This window comes from Nuphar pumila, chromosome 6, assembly GCF_984573655.1.
Source record: "Nuphar pumila chromosome 6, dmNupPumi1.hap1.1, whole genome shotgun sequence".
NCBI classification, from domain to species: Eukaryota; Viridiplantae; Streptophyta; class Magnoliopsida; order Nymphaeales; family Nymphaeaceae; genus Nuphar; species Nuphar pumila.
The window spans coordinates 101,947,626-101,963,531 of record NC_143254.1 but is presented as its reverse complement, the minus strand read 5'-3'; positions in this window follow the sequence as shown (position 1 = coordinate 101,963,531).

Sequence of the window (15,906 nt, the reverse complement as noted above, 5' to 3'; positions counted from 1 at the left end):
TACCTTTCTTCTCATACCAAGCATGATACTTGGTACAATCCTTCTTTATGTGACCCTTCCCTTTACAAAAGAAACAACTGGACTTTGAATCATGATATCTTTTCTGTTTTATCTACGATTGAGGGTCCACAACAACTTCCTTATTCCTTTTCTTTTTCTTAAACTTGTCCTTAGAGGCTACTGCCATATGTGCACTTCCTGTCTTTTCTTGCTTCATCATTTTCTTTTCTTGCAAACAATGTGAAATGAGCTCATTAGGAGTCCATTTGTTCTTCTGACAATTATAACTGACCTTAAACTGACTGTATTGTGCAGGATGAGATATCAAAATTAAATGCATGAGTAACTCGTTAGAAAACTCTAACTTTAGTATATTTAGTTTTAAAGCAAGATGAGATATTTCTATAATGTACTTCATAATGTTCGCTTTTCCTTTATACCTCATCAAAACAAGACTCGAAAGAAGAGTGCTTGTTTCAACCTTTTCATTTTTCGTAAAATGCTTTATGATTTCTTCAAGAAAACCTTTGGCATTAACCTCTTCAAACATAATGCTTCTCAAGGATTCAGGAATTGCACGTTTCATGATCATGAGACTCATGCAATTAAATCTATCCCACCGCTCGAAGTTCCTTTTATCCTTAGTGAAACTCTTATCCATAAGAGGAGGTGGTTGATCTTCTCGTAGTGCAAGATCCAAATTCATGCATCCAAGAACGATCATAACGTTCTCTTTCCAGTTTTTAAAATTAGAACCACTCAAAATATAAATTAAGTTAATATTTGCAAATATTGTATAAACACAAGTACAAATTGAATCAAGAACAAGACAAACTCACAATTAATATATATTTTTACATGCATTAACATAAAATAACATATTTAAACTGTGGTGAACCCCATCACAAGATACCCAGAACAACATTGACATTTAGTCTTTGGATAAAAATGTCAACTTGTAAGTGATACTCTCAATACAGTAATAAAACATGGACAATTAATCATGTCAAACAACGTATCTTTCTTTGGACTGAGTCATTTACATGAAAAACCGTACAACTGTTTCATATTTATTACTTAAAAATATATATTTGAGTTCGGACAAATAGTAATATTCCTTTGGGGCGATCACTATTCTCATAAACCACAAACATATAAACATTACAATATTTCAAATGAGTTAATCTACACAATAGAGGTTACTTTGACAACATATTGTTTTAATCAATTCAATTTAGAATATCGAACCCTTAATTCTAAAAGGAATATCATGGTTCAAATACGTCAATACCTGCATATGAACAAAAGAAAACACAATCACAATCAGTATAAGTCCGAAAAAGTAATCGAAGTCGATCCTCTAAAGAGACCCATAATGCATACATAGTGTTCCTTAATTTATTAATAAAATCCTGATAATTTTTATTTTTATTTTATTATTACTAAGGGCTTGCAAGGGTCAAAACAACCTTGACCCATCACGAGTTGAACCCACAACACCATAATCAGGTGTAAGCACTGAGCCATGGGGTCAGGTCTGAACAGGCCTGGCCCACGCAGTGATACCATCTGACTCGATTGAGTCTCCATAACCAAATTGGGACAAAACCGAGTCAGCTACCTTATGATTCGAATAAGAATTAAGGTGACCCAACCTCGACTGAAGGCCGAACCAGCCTAATTCAGTGCAACAGCTGAGGGCCGAAGCGCCCCGGGTTACTGAACTGGTTGAAGCCCAAACCGGCCCTGAGATGATGCAACAACTGAAGGCCGAACCACCCCAGGTTGCCAGATTGGCTGAAGCCTAAACTGGCTCCGATTGTCACAGGCCGAGCCTGAACATGGTGCCAACTTCTGCCGACCTCAAAACATCCAGCCATGGCCGAACCTGGCCCCGAATGCCATCGACCCACGAGGTGTCCGACGATGGCTGAATCCGACCCTGAATGCTGTCGACCTCAACGAGTCTGGTGATGGCCGAACCCAAATGACACACGGTCTGAATGGGCGTCAGCCTCCATCGTTCGACAATCTGAGAGAGGAGAACCCTTCGTCGTCTGTCATCCAACTATCTGAGAAAGCGAAGAACTCCTTTTGGCTGACGTCCGAAGGAACTAGACGATGACAACTTGCCGTCCAGGTCTCTGAACGGGCGACACCCCCCTTTCATTTTTCCATTGAATAGAAAAGGGATGAATCCCTTTTCGTTCTATGATCAAGGCAGGTGACAGTCCATCCAGCCGAACGAGAGAGAGACCCCCCTGGTCGTCCATTATTCAATCAAAAGAAAAAGGGGGGGAGGGCCGATCGACCCTCTCATTTGCGGTTTTCAGCAACCCAAAAGTGTGAAAGACCGAACAACCCTCCTAACTATGATGTCCGGTGATGTCAAGGTGAAAAGCCGAATGACCCTCCCACCCATTCGGGTAAAACTAAATGGCTCCAAGAGGGTCGTTCGACCCTCCTCCGCTCAGGTCCACCCACCAATCATACAAGATCACTGCCAACAATGAGAAAACATAATATATATATATATATATATATATATATATATTAAAAAATCAAAATTTTCTATGATTTATCAAAAATGAGCCGCTCAGATACCAATTGTTGGATTTTGAATTCACAAAAAAAAACTAAAACGAACATAATATAAACATGTTCGCGGTAAATCGTTGAAACCAAAACATAAACTGAATCTTGATGCGGAAGCATACCTGAATCTATTGGTGCTTCGGTAGATCTTTGACGGGTATGATCTTTCAAAACCTATATACGTGACCCTTGCTTTTTTCTAAACCTTATGAGAGAGAGACTGATTTCTCTTGATGATAATGGGGAGCCTGAAGAGAGGACCACTATATAAGGTTTGAGAATCATAACCTAATTGTAACCACCTAAGAGTTTATTTCTAATTCAGCCTATCATAGAATCAGAAAATGATAGATAAGGGCATAAGAGGTCTCTTTACATAATAAGACCATACCATGTGAGTTATCACATGACCTAACCATATTAGTTTACATAATATAGGCCTGAGCCTAAGACAACATATAATGTGTGACTTATCATATGTAGGCCCACACGATTTTCCTAACATACCACACAAGCAATTCACCATGATTTTAGTGATAGCCTTGTAAATAAAGTTACAAAGGCTTATGAGTCAAAAATAAAAATAAGTTCATTTAGTAATTTTAGAATTTTTGGGATCAATAATGTTGGTTATAAATGCCATGAATGGCCATGTAGGAGAGAGGTAGGCCCACTCTCTCTCCAATGCATGAACCACCCAGTAATGGGCCAATCCAAATGAGGCATATTCGAATATGCCTCATTTGGATAGACATGCAAAACGATTATGATTCCCTCTAAAAAGAGAAAGTCGGTAGTATCCCAGTAATGATGGGCAACGACTAACCAGAGGAGTCACAGTTTTAGCAACTCTCCTTTATTAAGGAGTGGCTTTCATTCAATACACATCAGAAAAAAAGAAATATTGAATAGAATCCCCCCTGAAGAAGGCATTCTGCCAATATCAAGTCTTTATTTTTTTTCTTCTCTCTTCATCTACACACTATTGGGTTGCTTGATCCTTCAGTAATATCAAAGCGAGGCCTATAGTGTGCTTATTCTTTGCTCACCGGGCGCCATTCAGAGTTGTAGGTCTTTGCTCGGAGCCACAAATCACCGATTGTTCGAACCCACCGAAAATCAAAATAGGAAAGCGAAGATAAAAAAATGTCCAGTAGGGTCTATGCTACCGAGTTAGCAAAAATTTGTAAACTAAATGAAATCAATTTCTATATCTAAAAGAGGAGGATTTCTCTTATTTTTTGACCTTAGAAGACATTGAGAATGCCCTCAACACTAAAATAAGAGACCTTGGAGATAAAACTTCAAAAGCAGACAAAAATGTTTACATTAAATATAAAAAGGATAACATGTTAGCCAGAATGATCATGCTCACATATATGAATGATGATCTAATTAGAGTATTTGAGGATTACCCTACTGCAAAATCGATGTTTGAAGCCATCTCAAAAAAATATGATACTACCTCAGAAACCCATATTTTATTGCTCTTGAAGCAATGCAATTCACGTAAGATGCAAGAAAATGACAATGTGGTTGACCATGTGAATAAAATATTGGTAATGGCAAAAGACTTGACCATCGTTGGGAATGTTATTCCTGATCATATGCAGCTATCCACTATTTTATATAGCCTTTCATCTTCATGAAAGATTGTTCAAACTGCCCTTAGGTTGAACTCTAAAAAACTGACATTGGAAGAGCTACCAACTCAGTTAAAAATTGAGCAACAACATATGCAACAAGTCAAGAAGAGCAAATTATATTTCACTAAAGATGCTCCTAGCAACAATCATAGTCCTTCTAAACACCCACATTTGAAAAAAAAATCTTTTAAAAATAATGCTAAATTTAATAAGAAAAAGGGTCCAACATTCCGCAAGTCGTAAGCAGCTGAGTGTTTCAAGTGTAAAAAACTTGAGCACTTCAAGAAAGATTGTTGGAGTCGCCAGAACAACAACAAAAATAGCATACATAAGGAGAGGTGTGATATAACCTAATGTAATATCAAAGTGCTCATGTGTGGACCGGGCACTTTTTGGATGGTGGGTGGATTCTGGAGCAACACAACATATAGCTAAGAGCAAGGAATGAATGATAAAAATGGTTTAGTATAAACCCAGGGAACATCAAGTGTACATGGAGAACAATAACTACTCTGATGTTATGGGTGTTGGGACTTACCGTATTGAAACCCCCAAAAACAATGACTTGTTATAAAATATTTTGTTTGCAACATCCATGAGACGGAACCTAGTGTTTGTTTAAGCACTGATCAATAAGGGTTTTAAAGTCAAGTTTTTACCTGGAAAGGTCACTATGGGCAAACACGGTCGGGTTTTGTTTGATGGGGTCTTTGACAAATAATATGAATTGTTTAAAATTTCATATTCTAAGATGAATAAAATTTCATCTGTTTTGGCTTATATTGATAATGTTTTTAATGTGGGCATGAATGTATGACACCAAATACTAAGACATATTAATTTAAAGAAAATGAAGAAACTTGTTAAATCAAATTTAATGACTAATTTTAAAGAAACATTCTTTCACAGATGTGAATCATGTATTTATGAAAAAATGACAAGAAAACCATTTTCAAATGATGTAATTAGAGCATCTAAATTGTTAGAAATTATCCATTTAGATATTTGTGGCCCTTTTAAGACCCAAACTCATAAAGCAATGCACTATTTCATATCTTTTATTGATGACTATTCAAGATATAGTTATATTTATCTTATAGTATATAAATATGAAGCATTAAAATTTTTTAAAGAATATCGTCAGGAAGTTGAAATCCAACTTGATAAAAAGATTAAAGTTTTATGGTCTGATTGAAGAGAAGAATATACCTCAAATATTTTTTTTGAATATTGTAAGGCTAACGAGATCAGACTTCAAACTACAACTCCCAAAACACCTCAATAAAATAGTATGGTTGAAAGATATAATAGGACTTTTCTACACATGATAAGATGCAAGTTGTCTAATACTTCATTACCCAAAGTATTTTGGGGAGAAGTGATACATACAACAACATATATTCTAAACATGATTCCATGTAAGGCTATTATCTCTACATCTTATGAGTTAAGGACTAAAAGAAAAGCTAACCTAAGTCACTTTCGTGATACATTCTTCTGCCTTCTTCTAGCCAAATTCAGCTCACTGCATATTGTGATTCTGATTGAGCAAGTTGTCCCACAACTTGTCGATCAACTAGGGGATATCTCACCTTTCTTGGTAGCAATCCACTATCCTGGAAGACCAAAAAACAACATATTGTTTCCTACTCTTCTGCTGAAGCTGAATATTGCTCTATGGCTACCGCCATTTGTGAACTAATTTTGCTCAAAGCCCTTTTTCTAGATCTTAACGTCATTCATCCACAACCCATGCAGTTATATTGTGACAGTCAAGCCGCTCTTCACATTGCTGCCAACCCTATTTTCCATGAGCATACTAAGCACATTGAACTTGATTGTCACCTTATTCATGAAAAACCTCAAGTTGGTGTCATTATCACTGCTCATATTCCTTCTCGTTATCAACTTGTTGATTTTTAAGTAAGGCATTCGGATGTGACCACTTTCAGTTCTTGACATCCAAGTTGGGCACTATGGATCTCTATGCTCTAACTTTAGGGGAGTAATAATGCATATCCATTGTAACCAACGATAAGGCATATCATTATCTAATAAGACGATAAGGCATATCGTTTCCATGTAACTAAAGATAAGGCATATCATTTCCTTTCTGTTGTTTGTAAAAACTATAAATTCCCTTGTAAAGGGTCAATATCATTAACAATTGGCTTTGTCCATCGATTTTCTCAGACTTTCTCTTTTCTCAGTCCAAGACTTGACGTGCAATCATTTTTTAAATATGTATCACTTAGAGGCACCTTAGAAACATGTGTATGTCAGTTTCTTCCTCCTTTTTACAGAGCTTGCATCTGCTAAGCATCTTGTAACACCCCAATCTGAGACCTCGAGAGTCCAAGTCTGTTTGGTATTACTTCCAAGAGGGAAAGCATACAAAGTTCACACAAAAAAAATATGACTTTTTTTTTATTCTTTTTCTAATAACTCAATTTCTTTTACAAAGTTCATCATTCATAACATAAGAAAATAATAAGTACATGAATGTTCAATGACAAAAAAATAAAAACTAACAAGTACTTTGCTGCAAAGTCAAAATAGTCGATCACATCTTGCCTGCGCTAAAGTGTCTGGAACCAACAGTTGTAATTATACAAGGGTGAGTCTATAACTCAGTAAAGAATAATTATAAGAAAATAATGACTTTAACTTACAACTGTAGTGGGCTCTAAGCCCTTAGTCTGAGTTTAAATTTCTACACACCACATCAAGTTTGTATATTTTAATGTTCTTCCTTTAACTCTCTCAATCAAACACTCTCTCACACCAAATTATAACACTAGATCGGCTATACCGGTCATAGCCATATATGGGCGTAGCACCCACATAGAACACTTCAATTCTATAATGTTGGTCAGACTGTGAACCATACACTCTTAGTGATCCCTGAATCATTAAGCATTGCGGTAAAACAACAACGAGACCCCACCGATAGCTAGCCGAGAGGTTAGACTCAAAGTCAATCTCGGCATGATTCATGCTACATCCTAACTACGATGACTTTTAACCATCCATGATTGTCTAGAGTCTCAAATACTATGTGAATATAACCTTAAGTCATTTTTGAAGTTCATTATATTGAACCTTATTCTCAAGCTTATGTTTCACTCATTCTCCTATGAGTGATATCGTGAAACGATCACGACGGATCTCACTCTTAATCTCATAATGCATTAGGGTTCACACTTATATCATACTAAGCATGCAACGAAGTAGAGTCTCTAAATCGTTAAATCATCGATGACCTACTCTCTATGGTGGCTGCACTCTAGCCGCGAACCAGGTCACCCTTTTCATAGGTCACCACTTCTAATATTTAAGGAGTTATGCATGTTAATCTTAATGTAAAATTCACATGACATGACTAGAATAGAGGAACTTATGGCTAGTCACAATCTCATCACAATGCATGTTAATTACAAATTATAACATATATACAGAATCAAAAAAATAATCTCTTTCTAATATGCATGACATATCATGACTAACATGTGTGTATAGTCATCTCATTGCAATAATTTTATGCATGATCATTTTATACATATCATGTTCATACTCAAGAGCTACATTCTAAAGATACTAACATGCTGCATCAATCATAACATGCAATACACTATGATTTATTCACAACTAAGATTGTTTATAATATCTCTTACCTCGAATGCGAATATTGTGCCCTGGTTGCAATCGAGACTCAAGAAGCTCTAACAATAGGATTTGATCATCACACAAACATGTTTGTATTAATACACGACTTCTTATACTTTGATAAAATTACTAAAATGCCCTTCCTGAGTTGACTCATCAAACCTTGATTTTTGTACCCCTAATTTGAGCAAAACGAGAGGACAAAGTGATTTCTCTTTAAGAAACGAGTCAAACACACCAAACCTCACTCAATTTTGAGTTTGGAGTGCAAAGTTATACCAATTTTACTTAATCGGATCTTAGGTACACACAAGGGTAATTCAGTTATTTCAACTCTTATGATTTGACCTTACTCATCCTAAGTAAAAATTACTTTGGTCTGAGCTTAGAGTACTAGGTTTACTGAACCTAGTCTCAACCCATCTGAGTTTGGTTCAAAAACTCTATTGGATTCTCAAAATTCATAATTATTTACAAACTGGATTTAGATCCATTTTTGATCTAGATCTAAAATTGTCACACTAGGTTCAAACCCAATTCTGATCTGGATCCAGAACTGATCCATCCATCTATGAGTTAGATCTGAATCCAACTCAGATTCAGATCCAAAACTGTCAAACTGGATCCAGACCTAGTTCTAATCTATGTTCAGAACTGATCCATTTAGTTGGATCTAGATTCAGTTTTGATCTGGATCTTGCACTGATCCAAACCAAATCTAGTTTTGTACTCGATGGAACATTGATCTGATCTAGATCCAGATCTTTCAGATAGGATCTAGACCCAGATTTGTCTGAATTCTGTCCAATTTGGATCGGTCCAGACTGATTAGATCGAACTGGACCTAGATTTGGTTCAATCCAGATCAGACTAGATCCAATCAGAGAACCGAGACTTAGTCAGACCCAACTCTGTCTGGTTCACACCCAGACCAGTTTGGCCTGTACAACCAGTCTGATTCAAAACAGTCGAGACAAAAGAAAATTGAACCAGACGAGCTTAGTGGCGGTTATTGTACTAAAATAATTCTTATAGTTTATAAAATATGGAACTATATGAATAAAAGAGAAACTCCATGAAAGGAACATTAATGATTCATATAAATCACTTAATGGTACATGTCCCGAATAAATCTAACGAGTAACTAATAATCCTGTTATACAGAAAAAAGTAGCTATCATGCCTTTTTCTGACAAATCACATAGTCCTACAATTTCATAGACCAAGGTCATCAAATGAGTAGGAATCACAATTGAAATGATCGAAGCGATAAGGGGGGAGGCAGTTTCCAAAATTGGGGGAGTCGTCTTCCCCTGATTTTCTCTTTTTAAAAAAAAAGCATTTTCTCATATGATGCCTTTATCGAGTGATTTTATAATTCTACCCCAATTAAAAGAAGATTTGTCCCAAATCTTACCTAGAAAAAATTATAAAAATTGCACACAGATGTTTGATTCACACTCCCATGTACCTTAATTTTTGTTATGATGACCCCATCTGACCAATACCAGCTATATATCTTTGTTTCACAACTTTTGCACTTTCACATCTAAGATTTCTATGGGTTTTTCATTCATGCTCAGGTCATTCTGGATTTTCAATACTGACTCTATTGCATCAAATATGTGAGAGAGATCAGACACATACTTTCACAACATAGAGAAATGAAATACATTATGAATTCTGGATGAGGAAGGTGGCAAAGCCAATCGATACGATGTCTGACCAACTCTCACGAGTATCTCAAAAGGAATATATCTTAGAATCAATTTTTTCGTCCGACAAAAGCGTATTACTGTCTTAAAGGGAGATATCTAAAAAAATACATGATCACCTTGCTCAAATTCTAACTTATGCCGCCTTTAGTCTGGATAACTTTTCTTTTGACTTTATGCTGCCAAAAGACGCTCTCGAATAAATCTGACCTAGTCTGTTATACGCTGTACCAATTCAGGCCCTAACAACCTTCTTTCTCTAACCTCATCTCAACACAAGGATGTTCGGTACCGTCGACCATGCAGTGCCTCAAATGGAGCCATACCTATGCTTGCCTGAAAGCTATTGTTGTAGGCAAACTCCATCAGAGGTAGGATGCCATTCCATGAGTCACTATACTTTAAAGTACATTCTCGCAATATATTTTTCATGGGCAGAATGGTTCGCTCTGACTATCCGTCTGTCTGAGGGTGAAATGCCATGTTCATTTTTAACTGTTTCCATTGCCTCCTAGAAACTCTGTTAGAATCATGACGTAAACTTATAATCTCTATCCAAAACAATTGAATTAGGTACTCCATGAGATCTGACTATCTCTCTGATGAAAAGTTAGGTCAATTGATCACAAGTGTGAGTTATCTTACAAGCCAAGAAGTGAGCTGACTTAGTTAGCCTATCTACAATCACCCACACCGAATTCATCTCATTCTTGGTCTTTGGAAGTCTTGAGACAAAGTCTATAGTAACATCTGCTCATTTTCATTCAAATATGAAAAGTGATTGTAGTAGCTCTTCGGGTCATTGGTGCTCGATCTTCACTTGTAGGCACAACAAACATTTGATTACAAACTTAGTAATGTCTCTCTTCATTCTGCTCCACCAAAACGTATCTTTCGGGTCTCAATACATTTTGGTACTACTAGGGTGAATGACATATTTAGAGTGGTGGGTATCACCCAACAACTAATTCCTGAGTTGATCATTCTTAGGAATGCACACTATATGATGAAATTTGAGGAGACCCGGATCATCAACCTTAAAGTTCGACTCCTCACCTTCAAAAACTTTCTTTCTAACTTTGGCCAACTTCGTGTCTAAGGGTTGCTTTTTCTTAATCTGCTCTGACAATTCTGACTTTAATGTGGTTTACACAAACAATAATCATCCTCGTAAGCATTGAGCTTTTACTTTCTGATGCACGATTGAAGAAAATAACTCCCAATCTACGAGTTTGGCCAATGCTTCTGAGTTTTTGCTAAGATTGTCAGTGACTATATTTGCCTTTTCTGGGTGATATTTCAACTCAAAGTCATAATCTTTTAAAAATCCAAGTCATCTCCTCTATCTCAAGTTTAAGTCTCTTAGCGAAAATAAGTATTTGAGGCTTTGATGGTCAGTAAAAACTTCAAATTGTTCATCGTATAGGTAATGTCTTCATATCTTTAGGGTGAATACAATCACTGCTAGCTCTAAGTCATGCATTTAATAGTTAACTTCATGTGTTTTCAGTTGGCGAGATGCATAAACTATCACCTTACCATACTGTATCAAAACGCAACTCAATCCTTTATTAGAAGCATCACTGTAAATAGTGAAGCTTTCAGATCTAGAAGGTAAGACCAAAACTGGAGCAGTGGACAAACACTTCTTTATCTCCTAAAAACTCTACTCACCCTTGTCATTTCACTCAAACTTTATGTCTTTCTTATTGAGTTTGGTCGTTGGAGCTGTCAATATAAAAAATCCTTTCATGAATCGTTGGTAGTATCCAGTCAATCCCAAAAAACTAGGAATCTCTGTAGGATTTTTGGGTCTAGCCCAATTGGTGACTGCTTCAATCTTCGTAGGGTCTACTATAATTATTTCTTTGGATATGATATAACCAAGGAAGGACACTTGCTCTAACCAAAATACACACTTTAAAAATTTGGCATAGAGATTTCAACCATCATGCCAAGGGAGCGTCCATAACCCGAACAAAACTGTTGGCATTGCGAACACACTCAAACCAAACCCTTTCAGCGAGGCCATGCAAAGAGTGTTTGAGGCCATCCAAAGAGTATGCCCTAAATCACAACCTTGAGTTGAGGGTTTAGGGATCCATATAACACAAGGTTGCAGTCCCGCTTGGGTGAATAGGTGGCTCATTGTTTCCAGTGTCAGAAGTTGAGACACTTAGCAGCTCAATGTCTCACACTTACCAAGGGTACTAACTTAGCAGATCAAGATTTGAATGATGTTGAGTCTGAGCTTGTTGTTGTAGAAGATCTGAATGAGTATGATAGTGATAGTGATTCGAATGAGGAAGTTGTTGAATTTAATAGTGATGATATAAACAAGCTCCTCTTCATGCACCACACTTTGGCAACCCCATGAGCATCTGCTGAAACCAAGTGATTATAAAATAATATTTTTCATACCCGTTGCAAATGTGAGGGCCATGTGTGCAATGTCATTATTGATAGTGAAACTTGTGAGAACATGAAATCCTTTAAAATGGCCAAAATACTTAATTTGAAAATCGAAAAGCATCCCAATCCATATAAGATGGTTTGGTTTAAAAAGAGAAATAAGGTCCCAATCACTTGAAGATGTCTTGTAAAGTTCACGATAAGACAAAAATATACAAATGAGGTATGGTGTGATGTGACACATATGGATGCGTGTCGTTGGGCCACCCTTGGCTGTTTGACATGAAGATCATTCATGTTGGTAAAAAAATACCTACTAATTCAAGTTTCATGACAAGATAATTTTTATACCCATCAAGGAAACTGGGTTTCCCAAGGTGGGTAAGCTAATTAAGTCCATAGGTCTGTCTTATAAAGTGTTTTTAGAGGCTTGCCATGACGAAGGTTATTGTTATGCCCTATTGTAAAAGAGGTTTGCACTGTTATTTCTAGTATACTCTATGCTATTGCACTTCTTATCTCTGAGTTTCAAGTCATCATGCCAAATGATCTATCCGATGGGCTACCTCCCATGAAGTCGATCGATCGGTTCAACATGATATTGATCTTGTTCCTAGTGCTAGTCTCCCCAACTTGTCGACATATCAAATGAATCTCGCTTATAATGCAAAATTATAATAGCAAGTTGAGGAACTATTACTTAAAGGCTTCATTTGAGAGTGTAAGTCACTTGTGTTGTACCAGCCTTGCTTACCCCAAAGAAGGACAGATCCAAGTGTATGTGTGTCGATAGTTAGGTGATAAATAAGATTACTGTAAAATATCATTTTCCTATCCCTTGACTCAATGACAAGCCAAATATGTTAGTTGGCTCTAGAGTCTTTTTAAAGATAGTTTTAAAAAGTGATTATCATCAAATTTGCATCCGCGAAGGAGATGCATAAAAAATGACTTTCAAAACTCGAGATGAACTCTATGAATGGATGGTTATGCCCTTCGGTTTATCGAATGCACCTAGCACTTTTATGAATATTATGACTCAGGTTCTTCGATCGTTTTAAGAAAATTTTATGGTAGTGTACTTTTATAACATTCTTGTGTACAATCCTATTGAGGTGGCTTATATGGCACAATTGAGGCAAATCTTAGAGACTTTGCCTAGGGTGAAGTTAGATGTGAATGCCAAAAAGCGTGCTTTTTTTATACTTAGTCTCATTTTTTTAAGGGATTGTTGTGTCTTTTAAGGGTGTAAAGGTTGACCTTTGTAATAGTAGATTGGCCAAGTCCTAAATCTATTAGAGAAATTTGCAGTTTTCATGGATTGGAAACCTTTTATCGTTTCATAATTTCAGTACCATTATGACACCTATTATGGAGTGCCTTAAGGGTACTGTATTTCAATGGATGCCTACAACTGAGAAGACTTTTTAGTATATAAAAGACAACATGACCCATGCTCCTATCTTGGCTCTTCCCAACTTTTCTAAGGTATTTGAGGTTGAGTGTGATGCCTCTCATATGGGGATTGATGTTACTCTTAGTCAAAATTGTCATCTTATCGCGTTCTTTCATGAAAATCTAACAAGTGCTAAACACCAATATTTCATGTATGATTTAGAGTTTTATTTCATTATACAAGCCCTCAGTTATTTGATGCATTATCTCATTTATAAAGAATTTATCCTATACACTTATCATGAGGCTCTGAAACACCTTAACAGTCAGTGAGAGATAAGTGCTAGGCATTCTAATTATGGTTTTAAAACTCATTGACTAGTCACTCGGCTCATCCTTGAGTCACCTATAACTCGGTTGGGTCAACTCGATGACTCGGTCGGGTCATGTTAATTTTATATTTTATATAAAATACATAAATATATGTATATATTATGTATATTTTATAGTATTTTATTAATATATTATATATAATATGCATTATATGATATTTTTATATTATATTTAATATACAATTTTATTAATGTATATATAACCAATTTTTTTTATATATAATATATATATTTATATTATATTTCATATAATATATTATATAATTATATATAAAATATATTATATGTATATATATGCATGACTCACCCATGACTCGGCTGACTCATCCATAACTCGGTCGGGTCAACTCGTTGACTCGGTTGAGTTTTGTACAAAATGAGTTTGTACTTGTTTTTGACCCAGTGATTGGGTGATATGGGCTGTCACTGTGTTGACCCGATAAGTTTTTAAATTGTGATGCTAAGTGGGTTAGCTACTTGCAAGAGTTCACTTTCATAATTAGGCATTAAGCTGAAACGCTTAATCGAGTAGTCGATGCACTTAGTCGTAAGACTACCCTCAGATTTAGGGATATTTGGGAGAGTTGCATCTCAAATAAATATCTACATGATTCACAGTTTTCTATACATGAGGGGTATTTATTCAATGAAAATAAACTTTGTATTCTCAATTCTTCTCTTAGATTGTACCTAACTTTTGAATTGCATAGGGTTGGGTTAGCTCTATCTTGGTCAGCATAAGACTTATGCCCTTTTAGAAGAAAAATATTTTTGGTTCGAAGATGAGGTGAGATGTTGCTAGATTTGTTCAGTCTTGTCATATTTGTTTGGTTACTAAGGGGGCACAAGTAAAACACTGGCTGATACACTCATCTTCCTATCCTTTGTGTCCACGAATTTTGTTCTTGGGTTACCTAAGACTTTGAGGAGTTTTGATTCGATCCTTGTGTTTTCAAAAATGACGGTTTTCATTGCATGTAAACTGATCATAAATGCTTCTTTGGTTGCCTCTTATTATTTTTTACTCCTTGTTGTTTTAGGAAAATCTCTAACATAACAAATTATATTTACGACTAGGTTGAACCTGTGTAAGTCTCGAGTTCGAACAAGATTTTACCTACACTAACATATAACAAAGACCAAACTACTTTTATTGCATTAAAAATTAGACAAATCATACTTTTTGAAATAAATTGTTGAAAAATGAAATTTTATATGGAACTTGAATATTGTACATGCACGTAATTGACTGAAATTAATTTCGGTGAAAACGTTGGGTCACGAACCTTTGAAGGGTACCCCTCCGGACCAGTTGTCAGTATCGGTATTGGCTCTGAATCGTTGGGCTGCCGATTCAGCAGTAGCCCGATACCCAGCTGAATCGCGCTCTGTATGGGCTCAAAAATAATAATAAATTTTTACAATATGTCATGTGTTTAAACTATTAAAATAATATTAAAAATTATTTTTTGGTATTTGTTTTATTTATTAAAAATTAGCCGTATCGGCCCTGCTGCGTATCAAAATTCTGCCGATATGCATAGTATCGGCCCGATACGACATTGCTCCGGACGATAAAACGTCATCCATGACGATGAATGGCTCCAGATGACCATGAATGATAGCTTATATCTCAGATGTCCCACAAAATTTTTCAGCGCCGTTGATGCTTGAGACGAGTGGCATTTATCCTCCAAAGATGGACGGCTGTGACAACAGCAAACACCAAGGTCGTTTGGCGTGGTTCATCTCCATGGATGAACAGCATCAAAGGGTCCCCTGACCGTTTATCGTCCCTAAAAATTCACGATTTGTTTTTGGTCTCTCTCTCTCTCTCAAATGAATTGTCCAAAAACTTGGACACGGCCACCGACGCTAGCTATCACTACCGTACGTGTTTATTTTATTTCTCCGTTACTTTTACCACCCCAGAAAACGACTCTTGCTTCGGCATATGGGGTCCAGGACTCAAGAAATGTGCCATGTTGTGGGCAACATTTATATGATTCAACTACCATGAGTTGGATGCACATTCCACCAAAGAAGAGAAAATCCCACGCCCCCATCTGAAGAAACAGGGTCTCG